The sequence below is a fragment of the Cryptomeria japonica genome, chromosome 3 (genome assembly GCF_030272615.1).
Source record: "Cryptomeria japonica chromosome 3, Sugi_1.0, whole genome shotgun sequence".
NCBI lineage: Eukaryota > Viridiplantae > Streptophyta > Pinopsida > Cupressales > Cupressaceae > Cryptomeria > Cryptomeria japonica.
The window spans coordinates 115,373,516-115,380,616 of record NC_081407.1 but is presented as its reverse complement, the minus strand read 5'-3'; the positions used below and the strand labels follow the sequence as shown (position 1 = coordinate 115,380,616).

Sequence of the window (7,101 nt, the reverse complement as noted above, 5' to 3'; positions counted from 1 at the left end):
TTTCATAGCTATATCCAAGTAATCCCAAGTACCATGTCTAACAAATTCATTTATCACACTTCTTTGTATCCCAGTTACATACTCACAAGAGGATCTTGCAACTATCTTTCCCTTCATCATTGCTTTATATTTAGTAATGAAATTTTTTCTCCAAAAACTTGTAATCAAAATTTGACAAAAAAAAATCAAAGATTCTTCTTTGACCTCGTTAGCATCATGGTGCCATCTTGATGAATATTTTACAAATAGAGGATGAAAAATTCCTTCATATGAGTGCAAGCGTGGGATTTTGGAGCACAAATATGTGTCCATAAGGAGCGAATAACGTAAATGAGGGAAAAATGAGAAACTTTTCTTTTAATATTTACTTTATCACAACGTGAGTACATTATAACATGATTATTCCATGACTTTAATTGATTGAGATGTATGTGCAGGATTATGGTACACAAAAAAGTGGTGCTGTGAAAAACAAATGCATTTTTCCTTTGCCCAGAAATGTGAAAATCTGCTTTGACTTTTTACTTGGGTTTGGAGAAAGTACATGCTACCATGGTAAAACCCAAGCCTAAATAGATATCCATTCATAATGGATATCAGTTTCCTTTTAAGAAAAAAGAGAACCAAGGGATATATTTCCCTTGGCCACCACTTTTTATGCAGCAAATGTAACAAATATACTAGTTATGATTTGATAATCGTTGTCTTAATATATATATATATATATATATATATATATATATATATATATATATATATATATATATATATACAAAGAGAGAGAGAGAGAGAGAGAGAGAGAGAGAGAGAGAGGTTGGGAAGGAGGGTGCTCAAGATAGAATTACTACATATATATAAGGGATAGAGTGAAACATAATTTATTTAATATAAAATGAATTTATTCAATTTAAAATGTTATATCAAGCATATATATAATATTTTTAATATATATTATATACAAATTAATATAATTAATTATATCATATTGTAGACACGAAAAAATGTCTCAAGTCTTCGACAACACTTTTCACTAACCTTTTTTGTCTAAACTGATTAAATAATTTTCATTATTTAATGAGTACTTAATATTCTTCAGCTAATTTCCTATAATTTAATTATTGTTCTTCTAAGCCATTAATTAAATAATCTTTATTAATTAATTAATATTCATTATTATCTCTTTCTAATCAATTAATCTTGATCTTAATTGTCTAATCCTAACTATTCCTCTTTGATGAAATAATTCACTTAATTATTTAATTTATTTATTCTAAGCTAATTATTCTTTCATGATTAAATAATAATTTTAATTATTTAACCCCCTTTCTCCATTTATTTTAGTTAAATAAATTAATAAATTATTTAATTATTGTGTGGGTGAAATAAATAAATTTTATTTATTTAATTATGACCCCACTTAGTTCTTCCACTTTCTAATTTTTTTTATTTCCAATTATCTCTTCCACTTTCTAATTTCTATCTCCCTTATCTCTTCAACTTGCTAATTCCCCACTAGTCTTTTCCTCTTTTTCATTTTGGCATATTTTGGTGAAAATATATGTTTCCAATAATCATTTTCACTTATCTCTTTTCATTTCTATTTCTTCCTCAAAATTGGAGATGGAATTTCCTTTTTATCCTCACTTAACAAGTGATCTCATTTAATCTTGTCCATTAATTACTTTCAATCTCAAATCAATCTTAGTCATCCAACCAATCCACAATTTTCCTATAAATTGGACTCTTTTCTCATTCAATTTCAACCAGATTTTGAGTATTCTTATGCTCTCACTTTTGAATACATCTTCTTGCAATCAAACTTGCTTTTAATCACTTGCATTTGTAGATAGCATCCACAAATTTGAAGGAGAAAGAAAAACAATGGAGGCCAATTGAAGGAGATGCTTTTGTTGGTTTGCATTTTTAATTTACATCTTATTTTCAATTCTTCTATTGAGTGTGATAGGACTTTATTTTCATTGCATTGTTAGGTTTGTGGTTCCCTAACTATTGTGCTTTGATGCCTATGCCTATTTCCTACCTCACACATATTATATGTATTAAATAAAAAATATATAATGTGTATTAATATTAAATATTATATATAACTACATAAGAGATTACAATATATTATACATTATAGACTAAAAAAATAGTTATCAAAATATATAGTTAAAATGAAAAACTTTATTATATTAAATAAACTTAAAACTTAATAAAAAAGGAGATAGTAACAAATGTCCATGAGGATCAGATATCCGATATTATCAAATATCCATTTTTTTGACACAAAACTGCATTCTTCGGATTTGCCTCAAGATTTCTTTTGGATTTTGCTTTGATGTGTGAAACCTAGAAAGTCAACACAAAAAATGTGTTAAAGAAATTTTCCTTTGTTTTCCAGACTTCACCCATGTGGTTGATGACTATTTTTTTTACTCAACCTTGATGAAACGAAAAAGGTTTATTAAGGAAAATGTTAACTTTCCATCAATTTAAATTATGCCTTATTTTGAATTTAATAAATAATTATTATTGATTTTTTACATACATTATGTCTAAAGTTTTAATTGATAGGTTGATTCAAAAACATCTATAACTTTCAAATAGTTTAACATTTTTTAGATTCAAAAGAATCTTCACATACTATAAGATTGAAAAAAAATTGAATTTCATAAAGTTTTGATCAAGTTATGGTGGTCGAACATACGAGTTTTTATATATCTAAAATGTTCTAGTAAAAAATCCGTAACTAATTATTTACTTCACAAAACATTACAAAAAAATGTATCACATTCGGGCATGAGTCTTCTACTTATATTAAAGTGGCATAAAAAAATATTATAATTTTGTTGTACTAAGTTGGTCAAACATATACTTGTTTTTTATCTTTTTTCCTAAAATTTTATTTCTATTGCAAATAAAGTTCAAATTTTTACCAAATATATTTGATTTTTTTCAGAAAACAATTAGTAGCTTAGAAACTACATTAAATTCTCTACAAATTTTATTTTTACATATTTTTCAAATTATGTTGATAATCAATTCAAATTTTGATGTCAAGTTGTCTAACTTTGTTTCTCTGAATTTTTATCACCAATTAAGGGCCTAGTTTGACCTACCATGATACTACACACATATCCTAAGCCTAAGGCTTGGACACTCAAAGCCTTACTACAAGAGTGTTAAAAAGGTAGCATGTTATAATACACTCATGTTATGCTTGAATAGGGGAACAAAAGTTAAGTGGCAACTTTTTGGTCCCCCATCTTGATGTGCTTAGCCCATAATGAATTTTGTAGCATCTTGTGCATCTAGTTATGATTTAAACTAGGAACAAAGTAAACAGATGAAATAATCTTTATCTCTGCTTATTTAGTTAGAATATTAACATTGTCTTATTCCATTATGGACACTTTATTATTTTTTCCCAACATAACATATGAATTAATAGACTTATCCAAACTAGAAAGCATTTCTAAATTACTTGTCATATGATTACTACAACTAAAATTTTAAAACTAAAGATCTATTGGACTTTCTTGAGCAATATTGCATGTGATGAAAATACTACCCTGATTTTGATTTTCTTTAAACAGATTTGCAGTTTGTTTATTGAAATCAAACTATATTTTTATGCATTTAATTGCATAATGACCATATCTTTTGCATTAGTGACACTGAACTTGATATTTTTAAATACCTTTGTCTTTGAGATAGATTTAGATTTAGAATTTGATTGCTACCTCTTCCACTTCAATTTGTCAAGTTGGTTCTTCCACCTTTATAGAAATTTCTTCCACCTTTATAGAAATTGAGACTTGTGACTTTAAAGAATACTCCAAAGAAGAGCTAGAAGAAAGACTAAGCATGTGCTCATGAGAAACTAGAGAGGAATGAAGCTCGTGTACATAAAAAAATGAAAGATTTTTGGTTTCTTCTATAGCCACAACAATATATTCAAATGTTATAGGTAGGGTCCTTAGAATCTTTTCAACTACTTTTCTATCCTCAAGATTCTCTCTTAAAGAACTAATTTAATTAACTTGACCAATAACTTGAATAAAAAATAAATAAAAATTCATTTACATAGTTTCAAAATATCTCTCAAATATTTATATCTTTTGCATTTTTTATCTTAGCCATACCTTGATATGCGGTTTGAAGGATGTCCCATGCTTGCTTTGATTTTGTTCCTGCTACACCCCTTGGAAAGATGCTCTCATGCACTACTTGAAAGATGTAGAAAGAGCTTTGGAATCCATTTTAGGTTAAAAAAACCTTTTCTCCACAAACTCCCATATATCTTGAGAGCTAAATAAGAGCTTTCATTATTCATATTACTGCCATTGAATTAAAAAATCCGCAGATTTGTAAGACTTTTTACCAAAAAAAAATTCATTAACTTATGGCTTAGATACTAGATAAAGGAAAAACAAAGGATAGATAATACAGAAAACAATTGACACATACTTCACTAATCAATATAGAGCTTCAACTCTTTTTATTAAGAACTTAGGAAAAAATTAAACACTCAAATAGATATATAGATCATTCAGCTTAGATAAATAGATTCAGATGAAAAACATCTCAGCTCTTTCCATTACACAAAGAAATTACACAGTACAAGAAAATATAAGACTATTGCTCTTACAAATAAAACTGCACCTACAGAAAATAGAACTACTACTCTTACAAAGAGAACAGACTTAAAATGGACCTACTATCGCTTAAAATGGAGGTCTTGCTCTTACATGAAAACGAAAGATGCTGCCTAAACAACCTCCTCCATTATAAAACAATATTGAAGATTAGCTACATGGGCGAGAAAGTCTTCTATGTAGAACATGGGCGACTGCATACACTAATGACAAGATAACCTTTGAAAACTGAGAGGTTCATAAAGAAGTCTTCAAATATTCAATGTTGTAGCTGCGCCTTTTCCGATTGCAGTAAGGTTACTTCTTGGTTTTACATTTTCCAAGAAGTCAGTCTACTCCACTCCATTCCCTGTCTCACTGGTGATGGCCCCAACTCCCGTTAACATCTCAACAATCTCACCCATGGAAGGCCGCTGATTCCGCTCCTGCTTTACGCATAGCAGTGCCGTGTTCAACATTATTTCCACCTCCTCACTATTCATCTCACCTGCGTCTGCCAGCTTGGCATCCACAACCTCGTTCATCCATTTTCCTGCTTTTATATTCTCATCTACCCATCGCACAAAAGTAAGCCCTGACTCAGGCATATTGAATTTTTCAGCGTCTCGCCCGCTCACTAATTCCAACAGAACAATGCCAAAACTGTAAACATCTGCCTTCGCCGTAATAGGAAGATTCATCGTCCACTCGGGTGCCAGATATCCTCGCGTTCCTCGAATCGTCGAAAAAGTGAGCGTGCGATCTCTGTCATGCCCACTGTCTACCAGCTTTGCCAGTTCGAAGTCCGACTCTTTGGCTCCAAACTTGTCGTCCAGAAGAATGTCTGGGGCTTCACGTTGCAGTGCAGAATCCACTCCAAGCATTCCTCATGCAGATAAGCCAACCCTTTGGCGTCGCCCACAGCAATTTGTAGCCGTTTCTTCCAATCCAAAACCATGGAACTGGAACTGGAACTGTTACTGTTGTGGGTGAAGAGGAACTTATCCAGAGAACCATTCTCCACATACTGATAAACCAGCAGCCTATGCTTTCCCTCTGCACAGAACCCGAACATGCGAACCAAATTCATATGATTAACTCTGCAAATCATACTCACCTCTGCCCAGAATTCATCTTCGCCTTGAGACACTCCTTCCAATCGTTTCACTGCGACAACTTTGTTTTCTGGTCGAAGGCGGCCTTTGTAGACTGACCCAAACCCTCCTTTTCCCACCATGTCTGTAAAATTGCTCGTCGCTTCTCTCAGTTCAGGAAAAGTAAACCTTTTCAGTCCTGTCAAAATTTCTGAACAGAATCCACCATCCGAGTGCCATGCAAACAATCTCTACAAATCCAATAGTAGAAGCAAATGATGCCAGGGGAACAATTAACTCTTCTCTTTTTCTCCTTGGAACTGTGAAAGAATTATTGTCTTGGGCCGGTTGTGTTTGGTTTGAGCAATATAGTGATGAGCTTGACATGGAGGGAACCCTAATTGCTGAAGAATCGTTGATGGATATTTTAACATGCATGTCATTTATTACTCCTGGAGATTGATATCCATTGACGAGCAGAAACTTTAAAAAACACTGTCCTGTTCCAGTAAGTCTGTACCCAAATCCTAGACAATCACAATCATCCAAGCAGCTTTTCCTGCACTCTTCCAGCGACTTACCGTCCCCATATCCAGAATTATCAGAGCCATAGTAATCTGTGTATTGGAGCCTCACAAACTGAGTAGTATTTGGGTTGCAGGAAAGTTTGTGGATCATCTGGCAGCCTTTGAACCAGTCTTTTGAATCAACCATTTCAAAACCCGGGGGACACACACAGGTAGGCTATGGTGTAAATATGCAAAACCATTTAGCCCACACAGACCATGAACCCTGCAGTGCTCTGCAACTGCCATCCAAGTAATATTCCAGATTCTATACTGTGGATCAAAGCTATACAGCCTCAGATGACCATCCACATCCATAGTCAGTCTTCTCTTAGTCTTGGGGCCCTCTCCAAAGTCTGAAGCATTAAAATGGAACCCATCGCTTGAATTGAATCTTCCCAATCTGTCGAGAAATGCTATTCGGCTGACGTTATAAGTAGTTCTGCCGTTCTGAAACGCATTCAACCAATGGCTTGGCCAATATATGATGGACACAGTGGAACTTCGATAGATAAGGGCAAGATAGTTTTCATCGTTGATGAAGAAACTATGATACCCAGATTTGTAGGTGAAATCATCCATTTTGGAGACCAGCTCTGTATCCTCGGTGAAATACTGACTGTAAATCGGAAAAAGCGATCGAACCCTAGTTGTTCTCCCCTCCCCAACTCCAAGGAGAAAGGAGGTCACTAGGATTGACAGTTTTCACTTAGGGGAGACTTTACATTCAAAAGAGGGGTTGAAACCCACAAGATCCAATTCCACACAATGTAAGATTGGATTCTAAATGAGTTTCAAGGG

The 7,101-nt window shown here is 33.0% G+C and overlaps 1 pseudogene; it reads right to left on the bottom strand.

Moving 5' to 3' along the window:
• Nucleotides 1-4,993: 4,993 nt before the first annotated feature.
• On the bottom strand, nt 4,994-6,882 carry LOC131064903 (G-type lectin S-receptor-like serine/threonine-protein kinase At1g34300; annotated as a pseudogene).
• Between the last annotated feature and the right edge of the window lie 219 nt (nt 6,883-7,101).